This window comes from Pristis pectinata, chromosome 8 (assembly GCF_009764475.1).
Source record: "Pristis pectinata isolate sPriPec2 chromosome 8, sPriPec2.1.pri, whole genome shotgun sequence".
Taxonomy (NCBI): domain Eukaryota; kingdom Metazoa; phylum Chordata; class Chondrichthyes; order Rhinopristiformes; family Pristidae; genus Pristis; species Pristis pectinata.
Genome location: NC_067412.1, coordinates 33,978,799 through 33,991,614, shown reverse-complemented (window position 1 = coordinate 33,991,614; position 12,816 = coordinate 33,978,799).

The window sequence follows — 12,816 nt, the reverse complement described above, 5'->3', positions numbered from 1 at the left end:
AGTGTAGACCCAGGGAGATGGCATCTGCTGTAGACCTGTTTTGGCGATAGGCGAATTGCATTGGGTCGAGGTTGTCTGGGAGGCTGGAGTTGATGCATGCCATGACCAACCTCTCAAAGCACTTCATGGTGGAGGATGTCAATGGAGGAGCAGACTCAAGGGTCTGGGTGTCCTACTCCTTTTCCCAATTTCATAATTTACTAAAAGTTGTGGTGAACTATACCAAACGCCCAATTCTGTTGACCAAGAATTGGTCCTGCCAAAGAATTGGGCCTAACAACTTGAAATAAAAACAGAAAATGCTGGAAATACTCGGCAATCAGGCCACATCTGTGGGAAGAGAAAGAGTTAATATTTCAGTCTGAAAACCCTTCATCAGAACTGGCAGAACAGAACAGAAAAGAACTTCAGAAGAGAATCACCAATTTGAAACTCAGTTGGATAAACCTACTCAGTGTTCACAGGGTTACTCCAAGGTCATTTTTTGGATGCACTATTGTTCAAAATTGATAATATCTACAAATATGGGAATTACTGATACAAGGCTCATTTAAGAATTAAACCTTGTATCAAACAAGTCCACTCAAAACCAAATCCAGTTTATTATTCTATTATAAGGCAAGTGGAAGAAGAACATTGAAAAGAAATGGAGCTTTGATCAATGTCACTGATAATTTGGTATTTCTAATAGCAGTTATCCTGGATAGATCAGAAATATTCTGTGGTGAATACAACTTCTTAATGATGAGAAATAGGACTTGATTGAAAGCAACAGAAGTATCTGATGAACCTAAGTGCAGCTTGAATAGCGAATCACTGCAGGTTTAGCATGATACAGGAAGAACCTTAAGCCTAAAGTCTGAATCTTCATCTTACAGTGAGAGCTCTGTTATCATCTACCTTATGGGCGATGGACAAGAACAGCATACTGTCGTTGCTTGGTGTGCTTGTAAAGAGGTGAACTTGAGTACATGGTAATTGAAAGGGTGTGTTGGCATCCATTGTCAATGTAAAGATATCCCATCAATTGCAACTAGAGCTTCAGTTACCGATCTCAAATTAGGGCAACTGTAGGGCCCTAAACAGCAGTTCCAACAATAGCACTTCCAGGATACAAAGGTGTCCAGTTTTGTTATCAATGGTATGATTATGTTTCAAAATCATTCAGCAAAGCAAATCATAATTGCTGATGCTCCATTCAGATCACTGCATGAATTGCCTGCTCTTGGTAGTGAAACTTTGGTTTTCACACTGCCACTTCTGGACAAGATTTTCCTAGATATAGCCATTGGGCTTACTCAGGGAGCTTAGCGAGAATACATTGCTTAAGTAAGGCCACAAACACACTTTGACAGGATGGACCAGCCTAGATGAATATCGAAACAAACATTTATAGCTATTATATAACAGGAGATTTAACTGTCAACAGACTAAGGTTCTTTAAAAAAAGAAGGTTGGACAGATATTTCACGCGTTCTCAGAAAATAATTTTTCGCGGAGGTATGTATAGAATGTATTGACTTCACTGACCTAAAAGCCATTGCCTGAGGTTTTGTGTGGTGACTGGGTGCTACAGACTGTTTTAGACATTGGCTCATCTTGAGCCATAGGTCATGTGCACAGTGGAATTAGCATGCACATTTTTTGGAATGGAAGGGGTGGGAGGGTTGTTAGGGGGAAGGAAAATTGAGTGGGGAAAGGGGTGGGGAAAAGATCAAAAGGATTAAGGCTGGGGTTGAGGAGAAGACCCGGTATCACAGCTGAGGAGGAGGCACAGCAATAAACTAAGTGCTGGAGATTTTTTGGAGGTCATGGTTTCATTGGGGTCTTGGGCATCCTAGGCGGCATAAGGAGCAGGTGATTGGAGGGTTGGAGAAACAGGGTGCTCTGGTGCTTGGAACCTGTGCTTTGGCGGACTGACAATGACATAAAGTGGGGGGGGGGCAGTGTTAGTTGGGGAGGGATGTTGGGGGGGTAGGGTTGTTAACACAGTGTAGGAATTTAGCCAGAAGCATGCAAGGTAAGTAAAGGACTTACTGGCAAGAGTTTCAGTGCAGCACTGCTTTGGAGATACAGTAAAATTCTGATAATCCGCTATTGGATTATTTGGAAATCCTGATAGTTTGGCATCTGGTTTACTGAGTGATTTTACTGCACTGCTTTTCCACTCACCAGGGCCCCATTTCCCACTTTCCCTTTAAATTTTACTGGAAAATGTACTAGAATGCTGTGTAATGTCTAAAAGAAACCTGTTAGTCCATCACCACTGATTATCAGAGTTTTACTTTACTCAGCCCTGCCATAGCTACCCTTCCCATGTGTAATTTATTAAACAGCATATATGACAAAGGCCATGCCTTCACAATGGTACTAAAATAAAGACCATTGCCATTCTGAAGCAGTGCTCCTCTACATTGAATAGATCAGGGAATGTGCTATAGTTAAGGCCTGCAGTAATGTTCCATGTTGTTGTCACTCAGTAATGGTTCCCCTTGGGATACAACAGTCCAGGTTCTCCCACAATGTTCCAAGAGGAGCAGTGCATGGGGAGTAACATCATCCCATGTGTCCACGTGGGAGAAGTCACATTGGGTGCAATGGTGCCTGATCCTAAAATTGCCCAGTCAAATTTCAAAAATGACGAGAAACATTGTTGTGTTTTACCAGAAAAAAATCAATTTTCAGTTGAATGATGTTTAAAAGAATGCAGTGTTGTATGATTGAATTTCAAGGCCAGTATATTGTACAGGTATAGGCATTTTTCTTTGACCTTTTCTAAATGTCACCAAAACATGGTAAGATAATTAGTTTGTCTTCTGCATTCAATCTCTGTTGAAACTAATATTGAAAGAAAAATGTCATTTCTCTTCCAACTTAATACACCTCTTAAAGTTTATAGAACACAAAATAAAAGCTTTAACTAGAATGTAACATTGCCATGTCAATTCTGATCTTGACAACTCACATGGTTGACTAGAAGTTCATTGCTAGTTAACGGTTAAATGTTATGGAACACATAAAGATTGATGAATCCCCAGCGCTAGGTGAGGTCTGTCCTGGGTAGCTACGGGAAGCAAGGAAGGCAGCTGCTGGGGCTCTGATGAAGATTTCTGCATCTTCATCAATTGCAGGTTAGGTGCCAGAAGACTGAAAGTTAGCTAATGTTGTTCTTTTATTTAAGGAGGGCTGCAGGGATTAGTCCAGTACAGACCCGTGAGCCTTATGTCAGTGGTAGGGAAATTATTGGAGAAAATCCTAAGGAATAAGATCTATGTATATTTGGAAAGGCGTGGGCTGATCAGGGGTAGTCAGCATGGCTTTGTACAGTGAAAATCTTGCCTCACTAGTTTGAATGAGTTTTTTGAGGAGGTAACTAAGAAGGCTGATGGAGGCAGGGCAGTAGATATTGTCTATGTGGACTTTAGTAAGATATTTGATTAGGTTCCGCATGGTAGGCTGGTCCAGAAGGCATGGGAAGACATGGGAAGCATAGCAAGCTGGCTAATTGGATTTAAAGTTGTCTTGGTGATAGGAGGCAGAGGTTCGTGATGGAAGGATGCTTCTCTGATTAGAACTCTGTGACCAGTGATTTACTGCAGGGATTGGTGCTGGAATCCTTGTTGTTTGTGAAATATATCAATGACATGGAAGTAAATGTAGATGTGATTGGTAAGTTTGCGGATGATATGAAAGTTGATGGTGTGCATAACGAGGAAGATTGTCCAAGACTACAGCAGAATATTGATTAGATGGAAAATTGGGCAGACAGTTGGCAGATGGAACTTAATCCCAACAATTGTGAGGCAATGCATTTTGGAAAATCAGATTGGAGTATGATATATACAGTAAATGGTAGAGCAGTAAGGAATGTTGATGAATAACAGGACCTTGGGGTTCAAGTCTGTCGTTCCCTGAAAGTGGCAACATAGATAAGTAAAGTGGTGAAGAAGGCATGTGGCATAGTTGTCTTCATAGGTCTGGCATGGAATATAAAAGTTGGGACGTTGTGTTGCAACTTTACAAAACACTGGTTAGACTGCACTCGGAGTATTGCAGTACCACAATACTTGAGTCACACTACAGGAAGGATGTGGTTGCGCCAGAGAGAATGCAGAGGATATTCACTAGGGTGTTGCTTGGGTTGGAGGACTTTAGTTATGGGGAGAGAGTGGATAGGCTGAGTTTGTTTTCCTTGGAGTGAAGGAGGCTGACTGGTGATCTGATAGGAGTATATAAGATTATAAGAGGCATAGATAGGATAGATAGAGTCGGTAGTGGTATCAAAAAGAAAGGGGCAAAGGTTCAAGGTGAGAGGAAGGAGTGTTAAAGGAGATATGAGGGGAAAGCTTTTTTTTACACAGGGAGTGGCTGATATCTGGAACTCACTGCCAGAGGAGGTGGTGGAGTCAGATATAATCACTATGTTTAAGAGACATGTTGATAGGCACAAATAGGTAAAGTATAGAAGGATGTGGACTGCTGGGATTAGTGTGTAGATGGGCGAAAATGTTGACATAGGCATGGTGGGCCAATGAGCCCATTTCTGTGCTGTATGATGATGACTCCATATGCACAAAACATGCTACATTGTAGTGAGAATGCATTTTAACCTGTCTCTGAAATACATTCCATTGAAGTCAATTGCTCAGCTCGTGGGGATGAGATATGATAGATGACTCTGGAGAAAGTTTACATGAAAGTTTCACAAATTGTGATGTCGGTGCAGTTTCTTCCAAAAGGATTTTCCTCTTTTTCATCCTCCTCCTCCTCTGTATTCTTCACATACTTTTCATTTCTATTGCGGGTGCTAAGCAACATACTCCATTTCAGTTACTATGCTGTGGAGGATTCACAATACTGTGAAGGCAACACGGTAGCTTAGTGGTTAGCGCGACGCTATTACAGCGCCAGCGATCAGGGTTCGATTCCCGTCGCTGTCTGTAAGGAGTTTGTACGTTCTCCCATGTCTGCGTGGGTTTCCTCTGGGTGCTCCGGTTTCCTCCCACATTGCAAAGGTGTACGCGTAGGTTAATTTGGGTTTAAAATGGGCAACGCAGACTTGTTGGGCCGGAAGGACCTGTTACTACGCTGCAAATAAAATTTTAAAAAATTTTTTAAAAATTTAAATTTTAATTCTGCAACAACAACATGAAACATCTCTGCAGGCTAGAATTGTGTCACGTTCTCTGAATTGTTCAGTATGCAGAAACACTGCTTTAGAATACCAATGGTCTTAATTATAGTTCCTCTGTGAAAGCACGGCCATTGTTATATATTCTGTTTAATGGGATTACACATGGGAGTGATAGCCATGGCAGTGCTGGTTATTCTACTTTGTATGAAATAGGATGGGGGTATAAATGACTGCCTCATGATTTAAACTATATGACAACTGCCTGGGTGACTAGCAGCAATTTGCATTATGTGTCAAAGAGAAGCTAGGCACATAATTCTCTGTGTTCAAATAAACTGCCACTATTTTCAGGAGCAATTCAAAAAGCTGCAGTTGTCTCATCAGTAACCTGCAAATTCCAGGGACAGCAATAAACTATGGAACCCAGGAACTCCAGCCTGCATATCCATAGACTAATTATTAGAGTTGATTGCTCATGCAAACAGGGTAACCATGGGCCCATCACCAGCTGCATTCAGTCCAATCCAATTTGCTGAAGTCCTCTTCTGTTAATACCTTCATCAGAGACTGGAGCTGAAAACTTCACCCACAGGATGGATTTTGATACCTAAGATACTAAGCTCCAAAACAAAACACCATTTTAAGCTACAAATCCACAAAGCACTTGTGGTAAGACAGTTCCTGTGCTTTTCCTGCAAGGTCTAAGGTGCCTTAAGAAAGCTTGCAATTTATGGATGGGTTTGGCTGTATTCTATGGGCAGCAGAAATGCAGGGAAGTTTATCCCAGGCAGCAGTGACAAGAGATAACTCCAGTTTATAAGGAATTTAAATGGCAGCACCAATGTCAAGGCCTCCTTATTCAATGTGAAGGGAAGACAAGCAGTAAAATTAATTGCTGCTTCTGCAATGTGGACAGTGCTCAGATTAAATATTCTTCAAGGAGGCTCAATTCAGGCCAAGACCCCACAAAATAGGGAGATCAGTAGTAGGATTTAACTGATGGAGAAGAGTAGAGGAGATAAAGCAGAACAAATATGCAGACACCTTTCTTCTTTATCATTGTTGAGGTGTATTCAACAGAATTTTAATTTTTAATGACTGAGATGCAAATGTTACTCATCCTCTTAATTAACATATATATGTAGTTGTGTACAATGTCAGATAATCTTACCCACAATCACAAATTATGCAAAATATACTGCGAACAAGAAAACAATATTCAGGTTTGCATTCTTAATGTTATTGTTGTGAATGCTGATCTAATTAAATAAGATGTGGTAATTATGACAAGATGATTCTCGAATTTTCTGTTACACTTACTACAGTGTGAGTCCCCTGTCACTTAGCTGAACACTGACAAGTGAATGATCTTTGGACCTTTACATTTCCCTCCCATTGTAACGACTGATGATGTGCTGATTACAACAAATAAATTGCCATGCTGTGCAGGCATTAACAGTTCTAGAAATGTTGAATCTAATGAGTTTTAAAATGCTGTTTGGAAATAAATTGGAGAAAATAAAAAATAAATATAGCATTCTGTGGGGTTCTTTAGCATTTGTAGAAACATGCTCTTTATGAAAAGCTTTTAACAAAGAAAGAATGTTAATAATTTTAGTTTTTTCTGTAGTGGATTTCATTCATATTTTAAAGCATTTTACTGAAAGATGTTGAAACTGGTTACACAGCCTCTGTTACATATTAGAGATACTACCTTCATGAAACACAAACCAAGGCCACAATGTCAAATAGGTAGTTAAGGAAGCGTTAGTGGTCCCTACAGGAAAGATATTGAACTAGAAACCGTAAAATGCATAAAAACCTGCATTAAATTTGCTCTGAATACTGAACCCATGCCAGGGCTTTCCAGGACTGAGGAGCAGTGAATTTTCTGCACACTGTGATGGAAAACAGAGGCTACGTTCTGTTATTTCAAAATAACACTGATCTATTGCTTGCATATTGTGATGGTCATCAGGTCATAGGCCCTCAACCCTGGAAACTACAGATGAGACCTTATTGGGAGACCACAGTTCATACGGATTGGTAATAACATCACCTCCTCACTAACAAGCAACACAGGTGCACCTCAAGGATGCGTGCTTAGCCCACTGCTCTACTCTTTCTACACTCATGACTACGTGGCTAGGCACAGTTCAAACGCCAACTATAAATTTGCTGATGACACCACTGTTGGCAGAATCTCAGATGGCGACGAGGAGCTGTACGGGATGAGATAAATCGGCTGGTTGAGCGGTGTCACAGCAACAACCTCACACTCAACATCAGCAAACCAAGGAATTGATTGTGGACTTCAGGAATGGGAAGTCGGGAGAACACACACCAGTTGTCATTGAAGGGTCACCAGTGGAAAAGGTGAACAGCTTCAAGTCTCTGAGCATCAACAGCTCAGAGGATCTATCCGGGGCCCGACACATTGATGCAATCACAAAGAAGGCATGGCAGCGGCTCTACTTCATTAGGAGTTTCGGGAGATTTGGTACGTCACCAAAGACTCTTGCAAATTTCTACAGATGTACGGTGGAGACCATTCTGACTGGTTACATCACCACCTTCTATGGAGGCTCTAAAGCGCAGGATTGAAAGAGGCTGCAGAGGGTTGTAGACTCAGCCAGCTCCATCACGGGCATAACCCTCCCCACCATCGAGGACATCTTCAAGAAGTGGTACCTCAAGAAGGTGGCATCCATCGTTAAGGATCCTCACCACCCGGGACATGCCCTCGGCCCATTGGGGAGGAGGTACAGGATCTTGAAGAGCCATACTCAATATTTTAAGAACAGCTTCTTCCCCTCCTCCATCAAATTTCTGAACGGTCCATGAACCCATGAACACTACCTCGTTATTCCTTTTTTGCACTATCTATCTATCTATCTATCTATCTATCTATCTATCTATCTATCTATCTATCTATCTATCTATCTATCTATCTATCTATCTATCTATCTATCTATCTATCTATCTATCTATCTATCTATCTATCTATCTATCTATCTATCTATCTACTTATTTTTATGACTTATAGTAATTTTTATGTCTTGCACTGTACTGCTGCTACAAAACAACACATTTCATGACATATGTCAGTGATAATAAACCTGATTCTGATTCTGACCAGGAAGGAGTTGTACTCCAACCTTGAAAACTTGGTCTGCATTCCAGAGGGAGACAAAATAGGCTCCTGCTTGATTTCAACACCAGGATCAGAAAAGACACAATTCTTTGAAAATGTGTAATTAGCAAGGAGGGAGTAGGCAAAGCTAACTCTAGTAGAATCCACCTCCTGACAAAGTGCTTGGAGCACTACCTTTCATAACCAATACCTTGTTTTTAGTCAGAGGAACAAACACAAAATCTCATGCCAACATCTCCAACCCAGGCAATGGCACCTATTAAATCATGTCATACCCTGAGTGAGAGATTGCAAGGATGCCTGCAGCACCTGTTCTGTGACAGATACTGATGAATATGGACTGCCTATGGACAAATCTCCTGCCTCACCTGTGGCCTCATCTATCACCTTGGAACGAACAGAACAGAGCAGAAACAGGGATTCTTAATCCCGACTGGCAGCCAAAGAAAAAAATAAAGATAGAAACAAAATGGCAATTGTGTTGTCTGCAGACATCAGTTCTGAATGAAAACATTGCCATTCAGCCATGAAACTAAATCAAGTCCTGAACTCCTGGGCACCAACTATGAAACACAGGAGCTCAGGGCTAACTGACAGATGCAATCCCCTGAATTTCTCAGTTCGCTCCCTTGCCAGATATCACATGGAATTCAACAGCAGATACCCACCACGATGAATTCCTCAGCATTATATTCAGTATTCAGGAATCACTAGGTCGGAACTAGTGATTCTGTCAGAGCCCAATGGGTTGTCTAGAGCACAGATTTAATTAAAAAAGGGGACAGGAGTTAATTATTTTGCTTTTGTTTAAGGTTTTGATTATTTGTAAGGTTCTTGTGTATGTAGAGAACTTTATCATTTCCATTTTTCAAAAAAAAGCATTTATTGATTTTTTTCTTTGATTATCACAATGGTTGCATAGTTTACTTTTGTATTGAGAAATGCAATTATGGAATTAAATGATATTTACTTGTAACTTTAATTTCACCCCTGCTAAATGAGTTTTCAGGACATAAATCTTCATTTAAACTGTAAGAGGCATTTTGTACATATTCAGTCATTCACTTGAATGACATCAGATGAATGAGATGACTTGGAGACACAAGAGTTGGTAGGGTAATTGGTCACTGTAAATTGCCTCTAATGTAGCTGGATGGTAGAATCTGGGGGGCAGTTGATGGGAATAGGTGACAGGGAAATTTATTGGGGTGATGGAAATGTACTGTGAGCCAGCATAGACTAAAAAGGCTGAATGGCCTCCTTCTATGCCATAAGGGAATATGAAATATGGAAATTAGTCCATTGAACATATCTATTTTGATTGACCAGTAAGGACATTTCATTCAACAATCTGCTGGAGGAACTCAATGGGTCATGCAGCATCTGGGGGAGGAAAGAAATTGTCAATGTTTTGGGTTGCTTCAGGACAATTCCTTTCCTCCCACAGATGCTGCCCGACCCTGCAGCAGATTGTTTGTTGCTCCAGATTCCAGCATCTGCAGACTCTTGTGTCTCCAAGACATCTCATTCATCTGATGTAAAGTGAACAACTGAATATGTACAGAATGCCTCTTACAGTTTAAATGAAGATTTATGTCCTGAAAACTCATTTAGCAGAGGTGAAATTAAAGTTACAAGTAAATATCATTTAATTCCATAATTGCATTTCTCAATACAAAAGTAAACTATGCAACCGTTGTGATAATTGAAAGATACAGTTCAAGCAGTGTTTCAGACTACTGCATGTGAACAAATGACTACTTAGAGGTAAATTGCCACTGCTTTGATGTCTGTTATTTTATAATATTCCATGATTTATGTACCAAATGATTTTAGTTTGCTCAGTGGAAAATTTTCAAACATCAAATTAAATCATTATTCTGAAGGGAGTAGAAAACCAGAAAACTGTAAGGCTACTCATACGACCCTATGAAGTGAATTAAACAATGTGTAATGGTCCTCATTAGAAACACATTACTTTATCACTTGTGGTAAGAGTAATGAATAATTGGCGCTTTATCCATCTTGAAGTATGTTCTGTATCAATCCATTAAGCATTTTGTTCATCTAATGCTATTCCCCTTTTCTTAAGCCTGCTATCCTCAAAGCACCTCCCGGCTCACATTAACCTGATAATGTCAACTTCTAATTATTTTCGCAGCTTTAAAATGTGTGTGTAAAGTATTTGACTGTGGGTTTCTCTTTCAATATTTGCAATGTTTGTGGTCATTCAAAGAACTGCTGGAATGCGAGTTTCTCCTGTGTGATTTAGTTTGGTTAGGAATGAATCAATATAATTGATTGTTATGAAATCTAGGATTTAAAAGGAAATAACATTTGCAGATTAAGTATTTAATAGAGCTGTGTAATAAAGAATGTGAATCACCCATGTGAACATCTTTTTTATGCTTTTGCTAGAAGATTGCATTCCTTGTTTAAGGTATCTCCTTGTAGATTGCAATGCCTTTTGTTATTCATCTTCATGCAGTTAAATCAATTCACAACAAGAGTGTATGGGTCTTTCAAAGCAGGCAACAGAAACAAATTGAAATAGACAATAAATTACACAGATGAACCTGAACCATAAAACTACACTCATGGGTAACATGAGCACAAAAGAACAGGGTTTATTTTACTTTTTATATCCTGAGAAATCACATAGCAATTTTTTTAGACAGAAGTTCAAGGCCATTTTTACCCCGAGAATCTCTGTAATGTCCAGTGCAAATCTGTAGACACAAGGCTCAATTAAATATGCACCCCACTGAACATATGTTGGTCTTTCTAATTTAGTAAAGGAAAGACACTACTGTATATTGTCCAACACACACAAAACACTGGAGGAACTCAACGGATCAGGCATCATCTATGGAGGGAAATGAACAGTTGATGTTTTGGCCTGAAACATCGACTGTTCATCTCCCTCCATAGATGCTGCCTGGCCTGCTGAGTTCCTCCAGTGTTTTGTGTGTGTTGCTCCAGATTTCCAGCATCTGCAGTCTCTCTTGTGACTGCATATTGTCCATTCACTCTGTAATCTTGCAGGAGGGTGTCGTTATTCTGTTTGATGCAGTCTACCCTGTTCTGGCAAAGAGATCTCTTCAGCAATGAAGACATTTTCTTAGGTAAGGAAAGGACACTCATAAATAATCAACACTATTTTTAAGTCACTGCTCCCTCAGTTTCAAGAAGGATATTTGCCAACCAGAAATTGAAATGAAAGTACACTATACTATCCATTGCATGCAACATGATTAATTATACAATGCTTTCAGTCTTATGACATGGCCAACTCTAAGGAGCTCACTATGTTTTAAATTGTGTAAATATACAAAGTGTAAGCTGGGTAATTTAAAACCATGAGTGTTACTTATTTCTTGCGTGGACTCAATGGAATTGGGATACTACCAATTAGGAAACTTGCATGGCAAGACTGTGAGGTATGATGTGCTTTCTGTTCAGTTTTTGGAATGAAATTTCAAGTCAAGTTACAAAGAACAGATTGAGGTTATATGATGCAGATAATATTTTTTCCCTGAAAACAGAATTTAAATCCCGACAAGACACCATTTAGTGTGCCTAATGTGAATCTGTCAGTTTAGACAGTGGCTCTATTGCCTGCGCATCCAAGTTGTGTTTGACTGCGACTCATATATAATATCAGCATATCAATAGAGTGAACAGGAGGCACTGGTGTGTCTGAAGGAACATCCTGAAATGACATATTAAACTAAAGTCACATCTCAGCCAATAATAGATAATCAATAGACGTAATTACAAAGAGTAGAACCCAATGAACTGGCCATTACTGCTCCAAGGAAAATGAGATGTAAAATTCTACATATCTTGTTTTAATTTATGTTGATGTTAAAAGATCAATTGACAAAAGAACTGAACCAAGTTCTTATATTTCAAAATAATAACATAACATGAAAGGATTTGTCATTCAAAGATTGACCACAAAAATTATATACTGCCCTGCCTGAATGAAGAATATACTGAAAACGTCGTTAAAGAATGAAACCACAGCTGGTGTGGGAGGAAGCAAGAGACAATATTTAAGATTTAAATGTACAGGAAAAAGAATTCATGATGTGGAGGTTAACTCTTTAAAAAGCAAATTATAATTAACATCAAAAGAAATACAAATTGTACAATGGATGGAAGCTGAAATAAGTGAACACCTTATAATAACTGGCCTTCATTATCATCTCAGACAAAACATCCACTGTTGAAATAAAGACAAGCATCACAACGGGAGCTTCAGCCAGGACCAAGATGACAAGAATTTAAAAGTGCATAGATATGAGCATTACCACCACAATCAGACTGTAGAAAACTTTTGTTTAATTGACTGTTGAGTATGGCTGTGAAACATCAAGTCTCAAAGCTGAAACTGAAACATTTGCAGACTTTTGAAATGTTCTCATATGATCCTAAGGATTTCCTGTCTTGAAAGAGAAATCTAAGGACTATGTTCAGCAGACTATGAACTCAATAGCCAGGAATACCAAGCCTTTTCATAGTC